The sequence below is a fragment of the Equus przewalskii genome, chromosome 17 (genome assembly GCF_037783145.1).
Source record: "Equus przewalskii isolate Varuska chromosome 17, EquPr2, whole genome shotgun sequence".
Lineage (NCBI taxonomy): Eukaryota > Metazoa > Chordata > Mammalia > Perissodactyla > Equidae > Equus > Equus przewalskii.
The window spans coordinates 12,782,081-12,806,678 of NC_091847.1; the positions used below are offsets into that span (position 1 = coordinate 12,782,081).

The 24,598-nt window shown below is 42.7% G+C and overlaps 1 long non-coding RNA gene across 3 annotated transcripts in view; it reads left to right on the forward strand.

The window, feature by feature from the left end:
* LOC139076767 (uncharacterized) overlaps positions 1 to 24,598 on the forward strand; it is a 97,551-nt gene that overhangs the window by 50,782 nt on the left and 22,171 nt on the right. The window contains exons 2-3 of one of the 3 annotated variants that reach the window (XR_011528696.1): positions 9,715 to 9,852; positions 11,779 to 14,436. This is a non-coding gene — a long non-coding RNA (uncharacterized lncRNA). Of the gene's footprint in view, positions 1 to 9,657; positions 9,853 to 11,778; positions 14,437 to 24,598 lie in introns of those variants that run through there. The other 2 variants (XR_011528695.1, XR_011528694.1) reach the window with 2 other exon arrangements.

A 24,598-nucleotide genomic window follows, 5' to 3' on the forward strand; every position in this document is an offset into this window, starting at 1 on the left:
TCCACAGGGAAAACATTCCAAGACCCGCAGTGGATGCCTGAAACCGCAGATAGTACGGAACGCTACATATACTATGTTTTTTCCTATACATACATACCTATGATAAAGTTTAGTTTATAAATTAGGCACAGTAAGAGATTTACAGAATAATTGATAATAAAACGAACAATATAACAATACACTGTAATAAAATCACTGTAGATCTTAGCAACCTCAGCATATGATTTTTCTCATTCCTTATTAAGTCAAGAACTTTCACTTTTTCACTTAGAGGAAGCACTTTAAGGATTCTCTTTGGCAAATCCGAATTGCCGGCATCACTACTCTTGAGCTTTAGGGCTCTTATTAAGTAAAATAATGGTGACTTGAACACAAGCCCTGCAATACCACAACAGTTGATCTGATGACAGAGACTAACAAGCAGTAGCATATACAGTGTGGATCCGCTGGACAAAGGGATGATTCACATCCTGAGTAAGATGGAGCAGGAGGGAATGCATGAGATTTCATCACGCTACTCAGAACAAGTGCAATTTAAAACTTACGAATTGTTTATTTCTAGAATTTTCCATTTAATATTTTCAAACTGTGGTTGACCACGAGTAACAGAAATCTGTGAAAGGAAAACCGTGGATAAGGAGGGACTACTGTATAATTATCGTGAGAATTAAATAATCAAAATCACATCAAGCTCTTGGAACAGTGCCAGGCAACATAGTAAGTGCTCAAAATACTGAGAGACAGGGAGTGAGAGAGCAGGCACGTATTCTGTGCCAGCACAGGGGATGACCAGAGTCACGAGAGCTCACCTCAGCTCTTTACGGATCACTTTGGCTACTTCAGAAATGATTTTTCGCACAATAATGAAACTGTAATGAAATAGCTAAAATGTACTAAGCACTTATTATATGCCAGGCTCTAAACTAAGAGCTTTACTTGGATTATCTTATATAATCCTCAACAACTCTACGAGGAGCCCTTATCCCCGTTTTACAAGGAGAGGGCTTGAGGGGCAGGGCTGCGATTGGACCCCATCAGCCTGACTGCAGAGCCCGTCTGTGCTGAACCTCTGCTCCCTTCCGGGTTGTTTACACTCGACGCCAGCCCGTGTTCTCCTAACCTCTCTCCTTCAGGATCCCTCAGCCTCTCCCACATGCTCGTGAGTTATTTCCCATATTAGTTCACAGAGACGTATTGCCAACTAGAAACAGACTTTTTTTCACCAGTAAAGTCTGTATTTCAAGAGCTTTGTGTGGATCAGCAATGGGACATCCGGCTGGGGCTGCTGTTTGCAGAAGAGATACAGAGGGAGGACGTACAGGGAATTTGGCCAAATGTGAACATTTATATTTTTCCAGATAATTAACTATGGCAGCTTGTAAGTAAAATATTTGCCAGTGCTCGTGAACATTACCAGTGTAATGTTATCTTTTGATTAAACACCATATGTTCTCTAATAATGCGTATGTATGAGGGATAGAGAGAAAGGTGCCAAGAGGCTCAGAATTCTGAATTTCTTAAACTTGGTGGGTGTCAGCCAGATTGTGATGTAGTTCTTGACTTTCAAGGGAGAAAGAGAGACAAGGATTTTGTTGATGATGCATTGTTCTTTCTCTAATCCGCCTACAAACAATATTGTCAGTGTTAACAATGTGAGTAATACTACACGCAAAGAGCACTGGGTTGAGTTTGGTAGTAGGAACTTCATGAGTTGGGGTTTGGTTTAACTTCTCAATGAAACTCATTTTCTAGGTCAGTGGGTCTCAAACTTCAGCTGCATCAGCATTACCTAGTGGCCTAGGCAAGGTTAAACAGATTTCTGGGCTCTGCTCAGAGTCTCTGATTCAGTAGGTCTGGGGTGGGGCCTGAGAATCTTCATTTCTAACGAGATCCCAGTTGCTGCTGGTGCTGCTGGTCTGGGGACCACACTTTGAGAACCACCAACCTAGGCTGAGGTTTAGATTGTGGGAAGCAGCCTGCAAACATACTCATTGACCAAAGGTCCCATTGTGATGTTTGAAATATGTTTATTTCAACATGCTCTGAGAGATTCATACACATTTTCCTTTATCAAGGGTACGAGTGGTTTGATGAAATGATTTCTGGCATAAAATCAACTTGTGGTTAGCCAAAATTGTAAACCGGACCCTAATCATAAACTTGCATGTTATTATTATTATTATTTTTTTGGTGAGGAAGATTGGCCCTGAGCTAACATCTGTCACCAATCTTCTGCTTTTTGCTTCAGTAAGATTTGCCCTGAGCTAACACCTGTGCCAATATTCCTCTATTTTTTGTATGTGGGATGCCACCATAGCCTGGCTTGATGAGTAGTGTGTAGGTCCGCTTCTGGGATCTGAACCTGCAAGCCCTGGGCTGCCTGAGAGGAGCATGTGAATTTACCACTATGCCACTGGGCAAGTCCCAACTTGAAAGTTATTTATCTTGCTGTAGCCATGAGCAGATCTTCAGAAACACACCAAAAACAGTGTCAATGGAAAAATGCCTATCTGCAGGCATCACAGTGTCCAAGTGGGTGGTCAAGTTCTTAGTCACTGGTTGGCTCATTGACTGGTGCTGCTGTCTCCATTCAGGGCTTTTCTCAGCAGTTCCTCAGTTCCCTGTAGCCTAAAATTCTCAGGATGCACAATTCTGAAGGATGGGGCCATTGCATGGTTTTCTGGGTTATTTTGAGTAATATTGTTATCTTAGCACAGTTACAAATGTTAAAAAAAATATAAAAAGATATCTAACTCAAACCGAATCAACTATGACAGACAGATTGTACCATGGCTCATTGCATGGTGTCTTATTTATTATTAATAAATTATTAATATTGTTTCTAGAATAAGTAGAGTTGGGCTCAATTTTAAGTGGGCGTTAAAACTGCAGTATGTCAGATCAAGCATGATTAGAGAAAGAATGCCCCTAGAATTCATGGACTTCTCTTATTTCAATCGAAGGTGGTTGACTCAGAGTCATCCTCCTCGTCTCTTATATTCCATTGCAACTTTGATTCCCTTTTCTGGTCTAGAGCACCATGAAGAATATGTCACCTTTAATCAGCAGGTGCATTATCCAGGCTGTTGGATTCTGAAGTGATGGCTTTGAGGAGCTGTGGAGCAACATGAGGACACTGAAGTATATAATTAATATATTTGCGTGGGCCAGTGGTTCTCAACCAGGGGCATTTTTCCCCTCTCTTGGGGACATTTGACAGTGTCTAGAGACATTTTTGGGTATTACAGCTGGGGAATTGCTCTTGCTATCTAGTCGGTAGAGGCCAAGATTGCTGCTAAACATCCTACAATGCACAGGACTGCCCCTCACAACAAAGAATTATCCAGCTCCAAATGACAATTGTGCCAAGGTTGAGGAAACCCTGGCCTGGGGTATAAGGGAAGAGAACTGAGGTGCTCTCAGTGCATTGGGTGCCTTAGGAGGGTAAGTCCTTGCAGCCTGTGATGTCGCAGTTTCCAATGAAAGGATCCGAGAAACCTATACAGTGACCCGGGAGTACGTGATACCGTCAAGCCAGCTGGGAGGAGGATGTGGGCAGAAAGGAGGGTCTGTTTGAGGCCTTTTGGGAAGCAAGTCTGCTGCTCTCATCCAGCAGTGTGGAATCCAGCCCTTGCATGAACGTGGCACTCACTTCCAAGGCTGAGAAACAAATTGGCCCTTTCCTGACATCCTCATGTGGAGCTGCAGAAGTCATTAAATGGCATCTTGAAGGAAGAATGATTTCCCTCCCTTCAAACACAATGTTCCGTTAATTTATTCTGACTGGATGTGGAGTGAACCAGTGCTGGACAATGTGTGGGAATACAGGCCCATACCTCATTATCTCTAATGGGAGTTTCAAAGGCGCTCGCAGATTTAGTATCCTATTTGGTCTGACTTGTACAACACCTGTCAGTAGGCTGCTTTCCTGCTATGTCATTAATATTTAAATAATGTGATTTAAAGGTCAAACTGCACCTACAGCAGTGTTAAAATACATCATTTGGTTTTTCTAGATGGTAATGCGAAGGACTCGAAGTGGAAACTCGCAGGAGACAGTGTAAAGGTGATAGCCCTACTGAGGAGAGAGAAGCAGCCACATATGTTTTCATTTTATTATATAATTAACAAATTAAGGAGGTTGCTTCTTTTTTTTCCTGGTCAGAAACCTACATTGTTTGATTTGTCGCAGAGCCAAGCTATAGGGTATGAGTTCTCCCCAGACTAGCCCTGAGTGGGCAGGAGAGGGTGGGGGTCTTGCCTTCAAGGTTCCTTCAAGACTCCCGTCCATCCTTCTCCTGCTGCTGGTACCCTCACTCTTCCCTCATCTGTCTCTCTTCTGAGGCCTCCATCCTCCTCACCTGCCTGACTTACTCAGTGCTCCTTTCCTGAGAAATGCCTTGGCTGGATCGCACGCCTTTGCCTGCTCTGTGCCTCATTTTCAGTAGAGAGAACTGGTCTCCACTATCGTTGCTTTGGGAAGGAGCTCATTAACAAATTTACAAAAGATGTTAATAAGGAAATGGTAGTAAACATTTGCCACCCAGCATTCAACTGCCATTCCTCCTTCTGTTGGGGCTTGGTGCAACACTAAATTCAGGTGCCTGGCTTCCACCAAGGTGACAGAGGGCTGGAATTGTTCCTCTCCAATTGAGACTTAGTAGGTAAGATAAATTCACCTCAGGGGCCCCACGGTGAGTGGACTGTTCCTGCTTTTTGGAGTTCTGTAGCTTTCTTTGTTCTCTCTGTAACCGAGCCTGGATTTATAGTGGTTCATTAACTTTCTGAGCTTCCTGATGCTGTCCTTCGAAGAACTTCCTTTTTCCTAATAGAACAGAATTTTAATGAGATTTTCCTTTTACCTGAGAGTTTTGTCTGAAGGCAAAGCTGAGAACAGTATTTGACACACACTCCTCAAAGCCAAACTAGTTTTGTGAACTTGAGCCCTTCCATTACCTCTTGCCTTGGTAAGAAAGGCTACGTTGGTTTCCTGTTGCTGCTGTACCAAATTATCACAAACTTGATAGCTTATGACAACACACATTTATTATGTTATGGTGCTGGAGGTCAGAAGTCCACAATGGGTCTCACTGGGCCAAAGTCAAGGTGTCAGGAGGGCTGCGTTCCTTCTTTTGGCTCTAAGAGGGAGTCCCTTTCCTTCCCTCTTCCAGCCTCTACATTCTGCCCACATTCCTTGGTTCAGGCTTCCTTCCGTCTCCAAAGCCAGCAACCGCATCACTCCAACCTCTGCTTTTGTCATCACGTCACATAGGACTCTGGCTTTGCTCCCTCCTACTTTCACTTATAAGGACTCTGTGATTATATAGGTCCACTCAGATAATCAAAGATAATCTCTCCATGGCAAGATCCATAACTTAATCACATTTGCCATGTCTCTTTTGCCACGTAACGTAACATATTCATAGGTTCTGGGAATTAAGATGTGGTAAGATGTGACCAACTTTGAGGGGCCATTATTCTGCCTACCACAAAAGGGAGGGGACTTTTTTTTCAGATTTGTTTCCTATATTTCTTTTCTTTTCTCCTTTTTCTTGCACCTTTTTTTGGTTAATAAATGTAAATAAATAAAACACAGACCCAGAAACCCAAAACTTTTAGTTTAATGAACTATTGTAAGGCAAACGCCCTTTTAACCACCATCCAGGTCGAGAAATAGAACTTCACTGGCCACCCCAGAAGTCCTCCATATGTCCTATTCCAAATGCAGGCTCCTTTCTCTATAAACAGCCTAACTTTAGAGTGATCAGGTCTTTCATTTTTTATGGTTTTATCAGTTAAGTGTGCATCTCCAGACACTATAGTTTGGCCTTGCCCATTGGAAACAATCTGATAGGTCTTTTAAATCTCTTTTAATTCACAGGTTTCCTCTTCATCCCTTTTTTTCCCCTAAAATTTATCTATCGGGCTGTTTGACCTTTAGAGCTTCCCACAGTCTGATTTTGCTGATTGCACATTCAAGCCACAGTTCAACATGTTCCTCTGTCCCCTGATTTCCTGCAAATTGGCGGCTGGACCCAGAAACTTAATTGGATTCAGCTTTGATCCCTTTGGCAAGACTCTAGATGATGGTGTGTTCTTTCACCAAGAGCCACATAATGTCTGTTTTTTGCTCTTTTTTGGTGTCAGCACTGTAATTGCTCGATGCCCAGACTAATTAATTCACTGGGAGTTGCAGCATGGGGAAGTCCTAATGACATCATTTTTTGAGAAAAATATAGTTTAGGGGAAGGAGGGCTTTGTGGATCATGAGCGTTTGTGGATATGGGCTCCCCACCCACTCCACCCCTTCCTACAATTCATGGGAGGAGGGCTTTAAGAAAACTCTCCAGAATACAAGATGCCCTAAGCCCTGTCCTTGCCACTACTAGAGTAAGGACACGGAAGTGTCCCCAGGAGAACCTGAGGTGTCCCTTAGGATTTTCGGGTGGAGATGCACTGACAGCAGGGTAAGGAGAGAGCGGTACAGTGGGGCAATGTCATGGTTCCAGGGGTCCTTTTGGACCTTATGAAGGGTAGCCAGGCTAAAGCCATCCTGGAGTCCCTCTGCCTCAAAGGGATGCCAGCAAAATCAAGCCTTGTGGGGAGTCTGGTTGGAATAGAAGCTGAGAGGCTGCCCAAGAGCTCAGGTGGTAGGAATCGCCTGTGTTATGGGATTGTGATGTATGGGGGTACCTGTGAGGTGGCCATCAGGGCACCCACAGAGGACAGCCACATGTGGATATGTGCCACACAGACCTTTGTTCCTTATACTTTTTGTCCTTCCTTGCTGTGCTTACCTAGAGAACTAGAAGCAGAGCAGTGGTGGGGAAGAAGAGTTTGGAAGAAGGTGGGAGACAGGGGGAAGACCAGAGTGTACTCACCTAAGCGCACGTCCACTGCTGTCTATAAATTTGTGGGTCTGCCCTGATCTGTTGGGGAGGGCAGGAGCTTGAATAGGAAGGAGAGATTAAAGTCTTGATGCTAGCGAATTGGACTGGATGGTTTATGCCTGAAAATGACACTGTTCATTAATACTGGAAAAAGACAGAAAAGCTATAGGATCTGATCTGCCCAAGTTGTTGCCAGGGGCGAGGAAGAGAGCCCTGATGGAGGATGGTTGTGGGCATCAGTGAGAGGAAAAGAAAGCTTTTTCTTGATTGTGCCCTACCAATTATTAGACTGATTTCTCTTGGGTTACCCAGAGTTACATTCCAATGCTTGAAATCAAAGCACTGTGCAAAATACAAGAGAACTATGCCTCTAAGGGGTACTTGTGTTGCAACGCAGGGCAACTTTTAAGTTCAAGGTTAGTCTGTTTAGCATCCTTCACGAGGTGGGAGTGGGAAGATCTTGTTAGAGAAGAACGTGATGTTCCCTCCCAAAATGAAACACAGTGGGTTCTGTGTACAAATGGGAAAGATTTTTCTTTTTAATTTAATTTTTGAATAGATAATACATTTCCATGGTTTAAAATATTTTAAAAGGGATAAAGAGAAAGTAACCTCTTACTCCTGTCCCTAGAACGCCCAGTTCTCATCCCAATCTCTCACAGTGTCCACTATTAGTTTTTTATGCTTGTACAAACAAATACCAACATATGTTCTTATTTTTCTTCCTCTTTTTACTCAAAAGTAGCATACTATATACTTATTCTTCTGCAACTTGCCTTTTTTCTCCGTCTGCTTAAAAATATATCTTGAATGTGCTTCCTTATCAATTATAGCTCATTCTCTTTTTTTTAGCAGCTGGTTTAATAAGTTGTCTATTGGTACACATCTAGGTTATTTCCAGTATTTTTCTATTTAGATAAGTCTGCAAAGAAACTGTGTGTGTTCGTGTTTGCATATTGAAATTCCTCTGTCAAAGGTGGAAGAGCTTTTTTTCTTTGCCACTGCAGCTTCCTTGGTTGGAATGGGAAATTCTGGATGGCTCTCCTTTTTGGTGGCTTTCGCCAAGCTCTGATTATTTTACCCTAGACAGGACTGGACTGTACCAGAGGCCAAATCTTTGTAACTTTTAAATTTGAGGAAAGAGAAGGCAAGCAGGAAGACTTGGTCTGGAGTTGGATTTCTCTCTTGGGACACGATGAGCATGTCCCCAGGGAGAAGGGACCAATATTGCTTCCTCTCCTATTTTAGAGCACTTTTCTCATCCAAGGAATGGGGATAAGAACACTCACCCACAGAGTAGCTGTGAGGCTGAAATGAGATTGGAACTGAACTCCCAGCTCGTAGGCACTCTGTAAATGTTAGACACCCGGCTGTTCTGTTAGGAAGGATATTTGATGGCCTCTCACTCAATTCAGTTCACTATTACAAAGTGAAATATGACAGGTGCCAGAGGAGCAGTAGCTGAAGAAAACCATGTGTGTATGGCCATTGTTCATAGAGGCCCAATGACTCCACTTCTTAGTTCTCTCAGTGGGTGTCATGTAAACATGCTTGATGCTGAGACAGCTCACCCCACCCCCTACAGCTGAGCACAACCTGGTCAGACACTGGCAGTTACATTGGCTTCTACAAAAGCAGCTACTGTGAAACAGCAGAGCATGTTCAGGGCAATGTTAAGCAGCCACTGTGGAGAGGGGATGATGCTTGTAGAGAGAGACAGAGGTAGTTGCTAAGAAGTGAGGCTAGAGAGCCAGGCAGGGACTGGATCATGACAAGTGTTGATCGCTAAGTTCAAGCTTTTAGACCATTCCAAAAGCTATGGTTTCCATTGAGGATTTTAAGTAAGAGTGTGACCTGAAATGTGGCTGCATTTGCACGTAGAAAGAACACCGTGGCAACAGTGTGGAAATAGATGGAAGAGGAAGACACTGAGCAGGGAGTAAGGCAAGGGCCCCCCCTCCTAAGGCAGGACCATGGAAATGGAGGCTGTGACCCACTGGAGAGTGCAGAGCATGGGACCTGGTGAGGGGTAGGGAAAGGGCAGAGGGCAGAGTCTGGGACGACTTCAGAGTTTCTGGCTCTGTTGGCCATGGGGCTGGTAGTGCCAGTTTTTGAGCTGTATGTGCCAGAAAAGAAGCTGGTGCTGCATGAGGACTGAAGAGTTCTGTTTGGCAGTGAGCTTGAGTTGCTGGAGGGACATCTAAATGGAGACATCTGGCAGGCAGTTGGGCATGTGGGTGTTCCTTGGGAGAGAGGTCAGGCCTGGCAATAGCATAGATCAGCCTCCTCTACATTCTTTTGCCATTGCTATTTATTTTGGGGGGAATGTTCTTTCCTTTCTTTCATATTTGCATCCTCTCCCACCCCCTCAAAGCTGCCTTTTCCCTACACTGGAGACCATGCCACCAGTGCTCAAACACCCCTAGAGTGCAATTCCTCAACTAGTGGGCCCTTGATCACTATTTCCACCTGTTCCCTGAAACAGAGCCTGGCCCACATGTCTGAGAGTACTGAGCATTTCTAGCCTCTGATGAATGCTGTGTCCACCAGCTACAATCACATGTAATGCAAAGATAGATTAAATGTTTCCTCTTTTGACTACAGGAATAATTATCAATTGTGCAGTGGTTTGTTTTATCAGCATATCAGCAGGTCTCCTGATTGGAACTCTTAAACTATGCCCTTTCACAAGATCAATGGCGGATTGCTGCCTCCCTCTCTCTCACTCTCACACGCCCGCTGTTTCTTCTCATGGAATTAATTAACTGTTGTTCCTTCTTTTCCATATGGATGCCTACAAACCCACGGGCGATCTCCTCCTAAGAAACCCAGTTTTAGAGAAGAAAATGAAAGCTCTTCCATGTATCTTCTTGAACGTTGTAGAACGAGCATTGCAGCATAAATCACCCAAAATTCATCAGCTCTGACATATCATCAAAGAAGAGGAAAGACTTCTAATGAGGTGAGTGAATCTTTGTAAATTCAATAGTCCCTTTGAAAAAACCCTCACGTTTTCTGCTGCCATAGAAACCGTCTTTTTCAAGTGGATTGTAAATAAAAACAGGGCTTTCTGGTTTTATGTTTATATTATATGTGTATTCTCTTTTAAATACGGAAAAGTATGCCTTATTTCTCTCTGAGGTGTCTGGTCTGTTGATCTTATTCTCACTGTGTCTGACTATTGTCATTGGGAAAACTTTAGTTCATCTTGCTGGATTAAGAGATAAGAAACATAGAGAACCAAAAGGTGCCAATATTTAGTTTTAAGCAGTCAGAGGTTTCGTGTTCCTGAGAGCAGATGAAGCATGGAAAAGAATTAAAAAAAAATCTCTCCCTCAGCATGGCTTAAACAGTGTTATAGATCTGTGTGGAATTGCTCACAGAACTCCTGCGACAAGAAGGCCATGGCTATTTTGTGACATTTCTTCTGTTTATTACAATTCACTTTGTGAGGAGAATCAAGTATTTCATCTAGGCAGACGAGGGTTGCCTTCGTGGATGGCTGCCCTTTCTGTATATTCTCCGGTTTTGACTGAGCGCTGTTGAATAGAACATCTGAGAGTCTGAATCAAGGACGGGAGCAGCGTGGCTGGGAGCTGCTCCTGCCGTCAGCTACACCTGCCTAACACCAACAACGGCAGCAAGGCATTCTGGGAGACCTAGAGGTTGAAAGCTTTCTTTACTAACCTTGAGTTAAAGCATAACTGATTTTGCACATTTAAAATGCACTTCAGGAAAAAGTCTCCTTCAAAAAGCTGTCTATTTACCTTTAATTTAGCTATACTTTTCTTCTTTGCATTCCCATAGACTCCATCTTGTCACTCTAAGAATATTGAAAGGGTCCGTTTATGTTTCTGTCTCACCCACCAAACTGGCTACTTTTAAAGGGCAAGGACAGGGTGTTATTTATTCTTATATCCCAGTGCCCAGTTCAGCCCTGCACGTATAGGTCCTCAGTAAATATCTTCTAAACATTGCTGTATCTTGTAACTTGGGATGAGCTTCTCAAGGGCAGGTACCACGTCTCATTTATCTTTCAAATAATTATGAAGATAATTGTTTATATTTATTGGGTACTTGCATGCATTATCACTTCTCATCTTCTCGTCAATTCTATAAGAAACATTCTATTATTGTCCCCATTTGTCAGAGAATGAAATTGAGTCAGAAAGGTAATTTGCTTGAGTTTGTGCTGCTGGTAAGTGGCAGATCTGGGATCTGAACACAAATCCTCTGTTTCCAGAGCATATGGCCAGTGCCATAATATTATACTGCCTCCTAGGCCTCAGCATAGTCCCTTGTTTAGAGAAGATATTAATAGATATTTGTTGAATAAATAAATCTCATAGAAATTCTGGTAGCTCGAAGTCATTAAATGTGTTTGTCTTGCTTTTTAGAAGTAGGCAACACCTAGTTTCTCAGGGTCAGGCTGGTTGATATGCAGGAAACTATTGTGGAAATCATGAGAGCTGTTCACAGATATTTGGATCTTACTCTTTCAGGTACATAGTAGAATTCAATTCCCTGTTACTTTCTGTTAATCATGGACAAAATGATTTGTCTTAGCCCATGAAATACGAGCAGAACTTATGTGTGTCATTTACAGGCAGAAGCTTTGAGGGCCAGTGTATTCTTCACCATGTACTCTTTTCCCTGCAGTGGTGAATGTGGATATAACTGCCACGATGGTGCTTTTCTCAGCCTGGGTGTCCAAGTGACCTTAATAACAGAGCCCCTCGATGGTCCATGTTGGTCATGTGTAGCGTGAGGGAGAAATAAATCTTTTCTGTTGTTAGCCACTGACACTGGGGCTTGCTTGTAAGTGTAGCATAACCTTATTCATCCTGACCAGTACAAATATCGAATGAATGCTCTTCTCTCATTTCAGTCATCTGGATGTTGCTGGCAGAGGTGAGACATCAAGAGGTTCAAGAGGTCTTCATACGATCCCTGGTAATTCAGCAAATATTAAATTATTTCTCCTATCATCCCCTTTTACACTTCAAGGGCAAAGAGTCTTGCCTTAACTTGGAATCTCTTGGTGGTACCTACTAGATATAATTCCACTTGAGTGTATTTTTAGTATGATTGCTTTTCTGGATTTGGCTATGTCTTAGGTTGAGTTCCCCAGAAACAGACTCAGAGATGAGAATTCACATGCAAGGGTTTTATTCAAGAATGGCTACGATGGGAGACCAGGGAGAGAATGAGGAAGCAGGACAGGGAAGGGGAGGAAGCCAAAGCATCACTTGGCCTTGGGTCAAATCTTCAGCAAGATCCCCGGGACTCTGGGTGGTAAGTTATACCTCGGTATTTTCTCATCTGGAGCAAAGGAGTTAGGCTTCCCTCTCCCTGGCTTAATAGTTATTGGTTAATTGTTGCCTTGTTGGGGAGTGGAATGTAAACTCCTCAGAACTGACTCCCTGGCAGGCTGTGGGCAGCCCCAAAGAAGACATACAGGTGCTAGCTGTTGAAAGTACACTGCAGAAGTGGGGAAGAGAGGATGTGCACAGAAAGAGCTAATTTTGGTGTGCACAAAAGAGTTAGTTTGAGCCTACTTTTAACTGTCTTTGCTTAGACATCCGTCAAGAAGAAATTAAAGATTCTCCTTCTCGTTTCTTTGTTACAATGAAAGACAGGGAGACATAGAGGTCCAAAATGACCTTCTTGTCATCAAGGAGGCAGTTGTGATGAAAGATGAAGTTGGCACTTATGACTTCTGAGTCCGGTGTCAAAGAATTGTCCACCAGCTTTTGGACACTCTTGGCATGAGAGCTGGATATAGCAAACTATAAGGGGGCTCTACTTTAATAAAATCTGACATGCAGAAATCTAAATGGACCACAAAAACGAATTAGAGTATGTCTATTCATATTATGAAAGCATTTACTGAAGCTGAAAGGGCAGACGCCAGCATTCCTGGAAACAGATTCTAAGATATCAAAAATAAGAATCTTGCTGTGTAGATTTTTTTTTTTTAAAAAAGAGTTTTACTAAAGAAGTTGGAGGCTTTGTTTCTTTTTAGGTTTTTAACAATAACTTATGTATGGGAATAGGATTATTATCCCAGAGGGGATGTGTTGGAAATGTCCTTTCAAGGTCTCTCAGGTGTTGTGATCACACTGTAACAAAATTGGGATTCTATGTGAGTGTGATCAGAAGTGTTTACGCATGACACCAGGCAATGCATGAGCATATGGAAGGAACACAGACACTGACAAATGTGTAGATTGCATCGTTATGTTTGCATGACTTCTGTTTTATACATCTGTCACAAAGAAAGAAGGAAGCCTGTGATTATCTTTATCTCAGACTGGCAAATGAATGTGTAAAAGTTGGAGAAAAGACAGACATTGTATTTACCAGAAACTCATCAACTACCAGAAGCTGTAAGTAAATGTGTGAGAATCAATTTCTTAGTGCTTGAAAATGTTATCAACCTTTCAGATACAACTGCAAATAACATGAGGTTTAAAAACAAATACCAAATATGTTCCTATTAGGAAATGTTTTAAACTTTGCTCTTTATCAATAAATCTAAATCTCTTCATTCCACAAAATGCTCTGACATTTTGTTTTCCAAATATTATTTTTTCCTTCTGACACCCAACTCTTTTGCTCCCTTACCCCTTCTATGACAATCATAGAAACAAATCAACAAAAATCACCCTAAACGTTTAGTGTTCAATGTGCTGTGCTGGCTTCAACTCAAAAGTTAGCTGAACTTTTTAGTAGAATCATTTTCAACATGTTACTGTCTAGCTATCATACTTATGTCTTTTTTCTCTTTTTTTAAGACAGGAATGTAGCAGAAATAAAATACACCTTTTATTACGACTTTTTGAATCAGTAAGGAAACAGGACTGTGCAGTTGGCTTTTTTCCTTACAGTCCTTGAGTTCCCTGTCTCTTTGTGGAGCCTGCTGGGTGAACTCTAGGGTGCCTGCTGCAGTGGAATTGTGCCTCTTTCTCTCGAAGCAGAAGGTGCAAGTATAGTATTAAAAGCTTAAAAGCTTTAAATTAAAATTAAAAATTAAAAGCGTTAAAGCTGATGGGTACAGGTATATGTGGGTGTCACAGTTTAAAAGTATGTCTGCAAATTCTTTAATTTTCCTCCTTTCAAGAGGTAGAGTCTAATCATCATCTTGCCTTCTTTCCCCAGAGTGTGGGCTAGACTTGGTGACTTGCTTATAAAGACTAGAATAAGGCAGGAGTGATCGTGATAGAACACGACTCCAGAGATTAGGTCATAAACGGGGTTGTGGCTTTCTCCCTGCTCTCTCTGTCTCTCTCTCTCTCTTGGACTGCTCACTCTGGGGGATGCCAGCTGATGCGTGTCGTGAGTACACTCAAGGAGCCCTATGGAGAGAGGTCAATTGCCAACAGCCATGTGAACAATCCACTTTGGAAATAGATTCTCCAGCCTCGTCATGCCCTCAGATAACTGCAGCCCTGGATGACACCTTGATGGCAACCTCATGACAGACTCTGAGCCGGAACCACCCCTCTAAGCTGCTCCCAAATTCCTGACCCATAGAAACTGTGAGGTAATAAATGTTTGCTGCCTTTAGCTGCTAAGTTTTAGGGTAATTTGTTATGCAGCAATAGATATCTAGTACAGTGGGTATTCGGGGAATCAGAAGAATTGTACCTCCTTGTTTCTATTGACCTGCTCAGGCATCAGACATGGAGAATTCTTCCCAGGGAATGTCAGCATAGCACACTTGCCCAGAGAATGAAGGAGAGTGGATTTTTCGTAGATGGAATCAAAATCTGTGCTGGATATTCTCTATTTGTCCTCCTGGATTCACTTTCCACCATTTGCACCTTGCTCTATGTCCTGGAAGCCTGACATAGAGGGACTATGTCAGGTAGGGACTGCCTTGATTGGGCTCCCTTGTTCTCTGTTCTGTTGGATTTGGCCAGCAGGCAAAACCAGAAGGAGATAAGAGAGTGGGAAGAGAGAGAAGCCAGGGAATTTATTCTTCTGGCTCCCTCCCTCCTGGTCAATGGGCTAGCAGCGACTGTATTTCTTCACTGAAGGCCAGAACCCTCATTAGCAGCCTTCTACTGCCTGACTTAACTGTTCCCTCTAATTGCCTTTTGAGGTCTGGGAGGGGCAGGGGCTCCCCGCTGCTAGCCTTGGAGTGCTTCACTGCATCCTTGTGGTTTGCCATAACTCTGGTCACACCTCTGAAAATAGTTTTCAATCGCCCCTTTTGAGTATGTCATCTGTTTCTTGCTAGCACTCTGACTGACACATCCAGCGTGGCTTTCTTTGCTGCTCTCTGCTGCATGAATAGCACCGAGTGGAGACAATTGCTTTGGCCTTGAGGGTTCCAAATTACTACCACCACCACCACCACCACCATTACTACTACTACTCCTCCTTTTGCTACTTCTTCTCTCACCTTTTCCTCTTTCTCCTTCTTTTAGCATTAGACCCCTCTTTCTGGATGAAATTTTATGCTGAACTCCAAAATTTAAAATGTGTGTAAAATTATAAAGAGAGATCTGCTTGGGTTGAAGAGGATGAGGAGGGCAGGTGTCCCATCCTGAGGACCTTTGCTCCCTGTTCTCCTCTAAGGGGATCCCTTGAGGTCCTGCCTGACTATGAAAGCTCATGACTTTAACAACCACCTACTAGCACCTTGTCTCCCTCTGAATCTGATTTTATCCTCATCTTGACCCTGAACCTTCCCTTTTCCCTATTCCCTTTCCTCCTATCTTTGGATTCTCTTATCTAGAAACCCACAGTTATCTTTGCCTTTACAGGCACCAAACACTTTCCTAATTCTCTACCCTTTGAATTTTGCCTGCTTTGACAATTCCTAACCACATACAAATCCCCAGTGTCTGCATTCTCTTTCCAGTATCTATTTACAGGTGTGCATTGTTGTAGGGAACTGAGATGCGACTGTCTGAGTCTAATAAGCATGCATGCCTTCCTTTTTCAACTGGGGCCTCAATTCTGCATTAGCCTCCTTTTAGTTCCATTCTGTCGATTTTCTGTTATGTCCTCTGTTGTACCTACTCTGCCCTCACCTCATCTTTTCTCTCAGTTTATAATCTTACCTTCTGCTTTGCTGAGGAGAGAAGTCCTTCAAGGTGAGCTCTCTCAAATAATTAACTTCCTTACCCTTGTTTGTTAGGAAACATCCCCTGAAACGGTAGTGGCTCAAACAGGATAAAGTCCATTTTCTCTTGTGTATAGTTAGGAAGGGGAAGATTCAGGGCTCTGCATTGGCTCCATGATCCTCAGGAACTCAAATGCCTTCCATCTTGGTGCTCACCTGTACCTTGGGTGTCGCCTCTATCCTCATGATCTGCAATGGCTGCTTAAGATCTAACTATCGTATTCACATTCCAGGAAGGGAGATGTGGGAAGGAGAGAAGACAAACATGTCCCTCTGTTTAAGGACACACCCCAGAAGTCACATGCAACACATCACCTTACAATTCACTCATGAGGTAGTCCCATGGCGTTGCTAAGTCTGGAGAATAAATCTTCTCTGGTTGGTCATTTGTCCAACTAAAATGTCAGAGGTTCTTTGTCTAAGGAAGCAAGGAAGAGCAACTGGTGGTCTGCTGTGCCACTTCATGATGTCTCTGTACAGTCACTCATTGTCTGCCTTTATTCTTCTGCCTAAGGAACCTGAGTCCCTCCTCCTTCTTAAGGCAACACTTCCAAATGTGCCTGTGAACCCACCCACTTCATAGTCATTTGAGATAGCATGCTTGTGTTCAGAACTCTAAGTGTGTTCATTTCTCTTTGTATTTCTGACACTGGGCATTCTTCCTGCATCTACCATTTGTCACGTTTGATTTCTTTGAAGCTGAAGTTATTCCACAGAGGTTTATTCATTGTGTTTAATAAATAACAGAGAATTACTCTTCTGCCTGCCTGCTACCCCTTTGGATTTTTTGTACTTGCTTAACTGCTACCCCTTTGGATTTTTTGTACTTGCTTAACTTTAAAAAAGTATGAATATGTATATATGATATCATGAGAGAGATATATATATATATATCTTATGCTCTCTTTTTAAATGCTCTATTAATGTAGCTATTTAAAAGTCAATATATTGATTAAGAATACATTGTTAGTCTCAGAAAATAATAAAACTGTTCTGTTTCATTTTGGCTGGGCTGTTCAGATCCAAGAGGTTATCTGTAATCTTGTACCAAAGGAGATGCTTTGGAGGTAAATTTCCATTTCAAGACAAAATGTTATCTGGACCCGTGATCTGTGCCCCAGTCTTATTTTATAAAGGTGACAGAGTGATGACACAGAGAGGCCAATGCCATTGAAAGAGAATTTTTATTATTTATATTTCCCAAGAAAAGGGGGCATGTCATGCTTTTCAGGGCCACATGGGGAAACACCAGGTTGGTCAGGAACAGAAGCAGGAGTGAGGGGAAAGCCTGGACTACAGCCTTCTTTGGGGTTTCCATGGGAACAGAAAGGCAGGGCAGGGTAAATAGCTTAGGACTGGCTAGTTTGAGTAGTTCTGGTGTGCTTTGGGGCAGAGAGGCTGTCCCTCACTGTCTGGTATGGGCCCTGGAGTGATTAGGCAGAAGAACACTGCCTCCTAGAGTGCACAAACCAAATAGAGGAGGTGGTTTGAAGTATGTGCTCTGGATTGGTTAGTTTTATATAAAAGGCCCTTTATTATCTCTAGGAATTGGTTAGCCTTGTAGGGAGATAGTCTTTTTCAGGCCAGCAAAGTTTTTAAGATGTCAAATCATCATAAGATGCAGAAAATAAGAGAGTTGATTAATACAACCCCCTATCATTTCCCCAGTTCTCTTCCTAGTTCTCTCACCACCACATCTCTTTGTTCTCTGGCTGTCAGTTTATGTTCTCTCCTAACATTTAGACTTAAGCTCTCCACTCCTCTTTCTCTATGTATTTTCAATCTGGTGCTGACCACATGCACTTTCAGGGCCTTAATCGATGCCCCTGTCTATCAACGATAGGGATATGGACTTGGCTTAGTAGTGTTTCTCTCTGGGCCTCTGCTTCCTTGTCTATGAAATGGGGGGAGATGAGGGTGGAGGCTTCGTTTTTCCTCTAATCTATAACTTTCATCTCAGAGGCTGTAACCAGCCCCTGCAAAGGGACCTCTTTCTGAGATGATGTGTGGAGAATTTTCTCCATCACCAAAATGTTTACCTTGGAGAACAAAGGAAGGAAGATGGAATATTTCGGGGTCAGACAGGGAAGGAAGGGATAGGAACAGATTTCAAAACTCTTCACCATCCAGTTGAGTATACAGCACCTGGATTCCTCTTGTATATTACTCCTGTGATTATTAACTTTAGGTCCCCACAATATTAATGTCTGCTATTTCCCAACACATGCCATTTGTTGCAACCCAATGCATATTTGCTGATCGTCTTGCTTATTTCTACCGATATGTTTTTCCTCATGCTGTCCCCTCTGTCTTGCATGCCTTCTCTCCTTCTTCTTTCCTTTTATGTTTAGTCTTCAAGGCCTAGCATTTATACTCCTGATTTTCTTCTCTGATTTTTCTGACCTGCATTGAGCTCTACTTGGGGGCTTAGAGTCAGTACCATACAATGATCCCTTATCTAATCCTAATTGTTGCATATGTATTAGCTTTTTAAATTGGACCCTAAGCTTTGGTGGTCAGGGGCTGCTTTTTCTTTTGAGGAAATTAGTCCTGAGCTAACTCCTGTCAATCCTTCTCTTTTTGCTGAGGAAGACTGGCCCTGAGCTAACATCCGTACCCATCTTCCTCTACTTTATATGTGGGATGCCTGCCACAGCATGGTGTGCCAAGCGGTGCCATGTCTGCACCCTGGATCCGAAACAGTGAACCTCAGGCCACCGAAGCGGAACGTGCACACTTAACCACTGCACTACCGGGCCGCGGGGCCACTTCTTGAATGCCCTGTCAATTAGAAGTCTATGATCAAAGTTTACACAATACGTTTTCTCCATAGGTCTTTCAATGGTGTTCTACTCTTCTTCCTGTACCAGCTGCGGAAGGGGTTTTCTGAATGCTTTGCTGCTTCAAAGTTTTATGCTTTTATCCATACGATCTGCTATATTTGTACACTTGCTCCAGCCCTACTACTGTTTTATTGGCCCTACTATTACTACTTTAAAATGTAGTCAATTCCATAAGCCTTGGTTTACTTATCTGACTGTCCCTAGGCTTAAGCCCCATGAGGGACATGACTTGCAATGGTTAGCACACAGTAGGTGCTCAAGACCTGCTCTTAGTATAATTGAACAAGAGACTGAGCTGGCTTTTCACATCATATACTCCCCTCCATCCAGAATACACCACCTCTATCTTATCTTGAAGGCTGATGTTTTATCAGAGTGTGCCATGAATGATGGCTTCCATCTGACCCTTGTAGAGACAATCTGAATATTTTCCCTGTGGGCGCTTTAGTGAACCAAATTAGCCCCGTGCTTGTCAGATTCTTCCCTGTCTTTTTGCTGCAGATGAAAGTAGAAGAAGTGAAAACTGGAACTCTCTTAACCTTTTCAAGTCTTCAAATAATGATTTTCTAGACAGATAAGACTAAATTGGTATTGGATCTCCACTTGGGAGCAGGAAAGGGAGCTGTTTACGGGCTGCATGCGTGTTGCTCATGGCTTCATTGTCTTCTCTGCTCTTTGGTGGAGGAAATTAAAACTCTGATGGTCAGATTAGGTGAGTCTAAGCCTCTGCCCCTTGTCTGCTGCTGCTGATGTGAGAATTAGGCTTATCTCCCGGTTCAGATGAGGTGGTCGATAATTTGAACACTTGAAGAAATAACTCAGGTAATAAGATCCTTAAACTAAAGGGCTTGTGAATTGTTTAAAAAAACCACACGCACAATCAAGAGCAAACAAACAATCCTTGCCCTAGGCTTCCCATCACAAAGCAGAGGGTTATCTACCTTGAGTAAAGTAGAGGACATTTCCAAATCATCTGCTTCCTAGGATGCCCTCCTGTCTGAACTACCTCTATTAGTCATTCCCTTGAGTTCAGGTATCAGTCTAAAAGGATGTGTGTGTTAACCAGGAGTCATCCGCTGTTGCCTTGTATTAACATGACTTTCATCCAGGTGTTTAGCTAGGCTTGGGGGAGCTGGACCATGGACCAGGTAAACCTTCAAGGGCAAAGGAGGCTGGCAGTGCTCCAAGTTCAGGAGCTATTGCTGAAGGCCCGTTTTCATTGCATCACACAGGGAAAGCAACTGGAGGGCACCGGTTGACTTCCCGAAAGGGAGAAATCATGGTTGAGAGGATAGATCTTCCAACACACATATAGCCCACTTTTCAGTGTTGCCAAGACTTGTAATAGCCTCTTCAACGCATCCTTATCAAGGGCTATTAGTTAATCTGTGTTTATTGAATGTCTTAATTCTTGATGGAATGAGAATTAGAAGGCTAGATAGAAAATTTAAGTCATCAGACTTCACTCAGTTTAGTGGTGGGCATCATTATAAAATATACTTTTTTTGTACTTGCTCCTCTGTGTTACTAATCCTCTTATGGGATGGCTTTTAATCTCAAATCATATAATTCTGCACTATCTGGGATAAAGTGTTAGGGGAAATAAGCCCTGGATATTCATTCCCCTAAGGTTTCTCAGAAATAAAGCTTTATTTATTTATTTTTGTTCATGCTCTGTAGCTAAAGGATATGGAGTATCGCTGCATCTGATTCTCACAACAGTGTGACTTTTCTTCAAAAACCAGTGGTGCAGAATTGGTTTTGCACAGTTGCACAAGTAAAGAATCTGAGAGTCACAGTGGACCACTAGTTGAAGCCTAAATAAGACTACACAAAAAAATACTAATGAGATGCTGGAATTTTTCTCTCCATTTCTTAATCTCTTGCTCTCTCTTTCTCTGTCTCGGTCCCTCTTTCTTTCTGTTTATAGAAGGAAGAGGCTGTCTATCACACGGTCACTTTCTCCTGTGACCCTTTCATCTTACTAAAACATATCTCCTTGTTGGGCAAAGTTCGGTTCAGAATAGCATTGATTATCGTTCTTCAGTTTACTTAGTGAAAGATGAAATAGTTATTTATGTAGAGTTTATGTGAATGTTTGCAGTCCCAAGCTAAATATTGTAAAATGTATGACCCTTTTATTAAAGAGGCTTATCAGTTCTAGCCTGAAAAGTGTCCACAGCATAGATGATCAAAGTCCCCTTCTCTGTCTTGTGCAGACTCTCGCATGGTTCATTCTAAGCCATACTTTCTAAGAGGCCATTCACAAGGCTTAGGATGAAATCACACTGAGAAAACATGTCTTATAAGTAGCAGCTGAAGGAGCCAGGGGATCTTCAGCCTGGGAAGGAAGGAAACAGACTGAAAAGGTATTTGCTGTCTTGAGATATTTGAAGTGTTCGTTGCCCTGTTGCAAAGGAGCAGACTTTGTCCAGAACTTGGCCTGACATCTAGGAGTTATGAGCAGGAAGATCTGAACTTGTTATAAGGAGCAACTGTTCATCAGTTACCAGGGGAGGGAGTGAGCTCTCTGTCACTTAAAGTATTCAAGCAGAGGCTGGATGCTCACTTGGGAGAGTATAGTAGGCGAGATTGGGCAGGGTTATCCTACACGCCTGCATCTCAGGTGAGGTTTCCCCCAGCATTATCCAGCAAAAGAGCAAGAATTCTTTTATGTTTGAATACTTACACAGGAAACACAACAAATGTCTATTTGGGGAAGACTCATAACCTTGCAAATACTTTAAATGCTTTGGTTGATTCTACTTTGAATGCATTGCAGTTTTAAATAATAGAGTCAGTGAAAAATGAGGCAAAAGAATTTTTAAAAAGTTTAGTAATGGGTTCTGGGTATTTGACCTTGAAATTCAAAATACTGAGGTGGTTATAAATAAATAATTTAAAAATCATTAATACAATAGTACAGTAAGAGGTTACTCTATGGTGGTAGTTCCTATCTGGGTGGCGGGGGGGGGGGGGGAGATTTTGCCTCCTGGGGATATTTGGAAATTTCTGGAGATGTTTCTGATTGTCATGACTGATGGGGTGGTGTGTGCTCCTGGTACATAGTGGATAGAGCTAAGGATGCTGCTAAACATCCTGGAGCACACAGGACAGCCTCTACAACAAAGAATTATCCAGGCCAAATGTCAATAGTGCCACAGCTGAGAAGCCTTGCTTTATGGAAATCATGAATACAACTACTAGACTGATAAAATTGTCCCAGTGACAACGTCATGTGAATTCACAAAATGTTCTATCTTAAACAACTATTATGTGAGTGAAGATGATATGTTTTGAAGAACTGTGTTTTTTGTTACGTGGCTCAAAAAATGCCTTTGGTGACACCAGACATTCTATTGTCAGCAATGTGTGTGAAGAGTTCTAAGAAAGCCTGTTTTATAAAATGTGTGAGTCAAAAAAAGCAATATTTCTAAATAAATATGTTGTTTTGTATAATGTGTGATTTAAAATATTTGTTTGTAACTAATTTAATAAAATAAATTTTATAGTCATTGGGCAATTTAATCTGCTTTAATAGTTGATATATTGAAGCAGGCCAGAAATAAATTTTGATCTCCTCATTGGGAAAAATGGCTGCGTGCCTCGTATTCAGGCTAGCCTTGTATTTGGATGTCTACAGAAAATCTAATTCCAGGGTCCTAAGCTCTTTGTGTGTTTGTGTGTGTGTGTGTGTGTGTGTGTGGCTGTGTATGTGTTTGGTCATGGCATACATTTTTTGGTTATGATCTGAAATTCCTTCAATCTTAAGAATCTGGAAATATCTTCCAAAGGTAATCAAGTCTTTCCTACTTTCATTTGCTTCAAAAAATTACACACTGGAGGCCAGCCTAGGAGCGTAGTGGTTAAGTTCATGTGCTCCACTTCAGCAGCCCGGAGTTCGCAGGTTTGGATCCCGGGCAGGGACCCGTACATTGCTCATCAGGCCATGCTGTGGCAGGTGTCCCACATATAAAATAGAGGAAGATGGGCACAGATGTTAGCTCAGCACTAATCTTCCTCACCAAAAGCCCCCCGAAAAACACACTGTAAAATTCAGCACACTCGATGAGTTTTGACAAATGTGTACAGTCGTGTAACCTCTGCCACCACCAAGATGCAAAACAGTTTTCTGATCCTCCAAATTCTCTCCAGCTGCCCCTTGGTTATCCACCCCTTTCCTCTATGTTCTTGCTTTTTAAACTTAATCTTACACACTTTACAAGTCTAATGCTCATTTTCAAAATAAACTCTTATGCGGAGACCCAGCATCTAAATGAGACCCACATGGATCTCTTCTGGGCAGAGTGGGGCATGTAGTCCTGAGTTCACCTGCTCTGTCTCCCTCTGGCACCAGCCAGGGCCCTGGGGATTTTTCTGGGAAACTGGTGCCCTGCAGAACGGTCAACACCACTGATCAACTTCTTCCACTGATCGAATGCTAGGTGGGCCCTTACAGTGTGCCGGGATAGCGGCTGGGGGAAGAAGGATGGACCAGATAGACACAATCCCTGCCTTCAGCAAACTTAGACTTCGATAGACAGACATTAGTCAAACATACTTACAAATAAAATGTAAAATTAAAACTTTGATAAGTGTTGGAAAGGAAAACTACTTGGTACTCTGGGAGAAAGAGCCAGTTAAGCTAAGGCAAGAAGGATGGAATTGCCCCTGCCCACCATTCATGTTCCAGGCAGAGGAAGCTATGAGAGCCCTGAGGTGGAAGGTGTAACCATGGGACAGCTGGTGCGGCCAGACAGGAAGGGAGGTCCTGGAGAAGTCAGCAGGGGCTAGACTAAGCAGGGCTTGCCTGCCATTAAAAAAGAAAGAAAGAAAGCAATTGAAAAAATTGAACTTCAACTCAAGATTTGGAGCCATTGAAGAGTATTACTGTACATAGGAGAGTGACAGGATCAGATCTTTTGCTCAGTCACACTGGCTGCTGTTTGAAGAATGGATTGGCGTGTGGGACGGGCAAGTACAGACGTGGAGGGAGTGGGGAAAAGACTGTTTCAGCAGCATGGGCAGGAGATGAGTGGGGTTGGGCCAGGAAGGTGAAGGAGAAAATAAAGACAAGCTAATGCATGGAAGGTTCGCGTTGGAGGTAAGTGAATGCTGGCCTCTTGGTGGGATGAGGAGAGAGTGACAGGGAGGTGGACCAGGTTTCTGGCTCAGGGGCTGCAGTTCCTGAGGTGGAGCCCTCTGGAGGTGGATCAGGTTTAGGAGGAGAATCAAGAATTCATTTCTGAACATGTCAGATTGTGGGGCATGGGAGACATTCAGAAGGCGATGCCAAAGAGGCAGACACATATCAAGGTGGAGTGCTGGAGTTTACCTTCCAACTATCGTTTGCTTATTCTTTAGAAAGGTCCACCACTCCCTGGTCCCTGAGCTAGGTGTTTGGGTGAAAATATAGCTGTGGTGTGGTCTCTGCCCTGGAAACACTGGAGAAGGAAGTAGCATGCATTTGGGTAAATACGTTCACATAGCCATGGTGGCTCAACAAAAGATGCAATTTCTTTTCCCCAAGGGAGTCAGGAAAGTTGAGTTTTCATCTTTGCTAGATGGAGAGTTCTCTTAGATGGAAAGTGGGAAGAACATACTCTAGGGAGAGAAAGCAGATCATGCAAAGATTGCAAGGTATGAAAAATGATGGTCCACGTGGAGACTTTCAAGTAGTCTGATATAGGCAGGCTGTAGAGTCTGTGTATTATGGGGAGTGCCTGGAA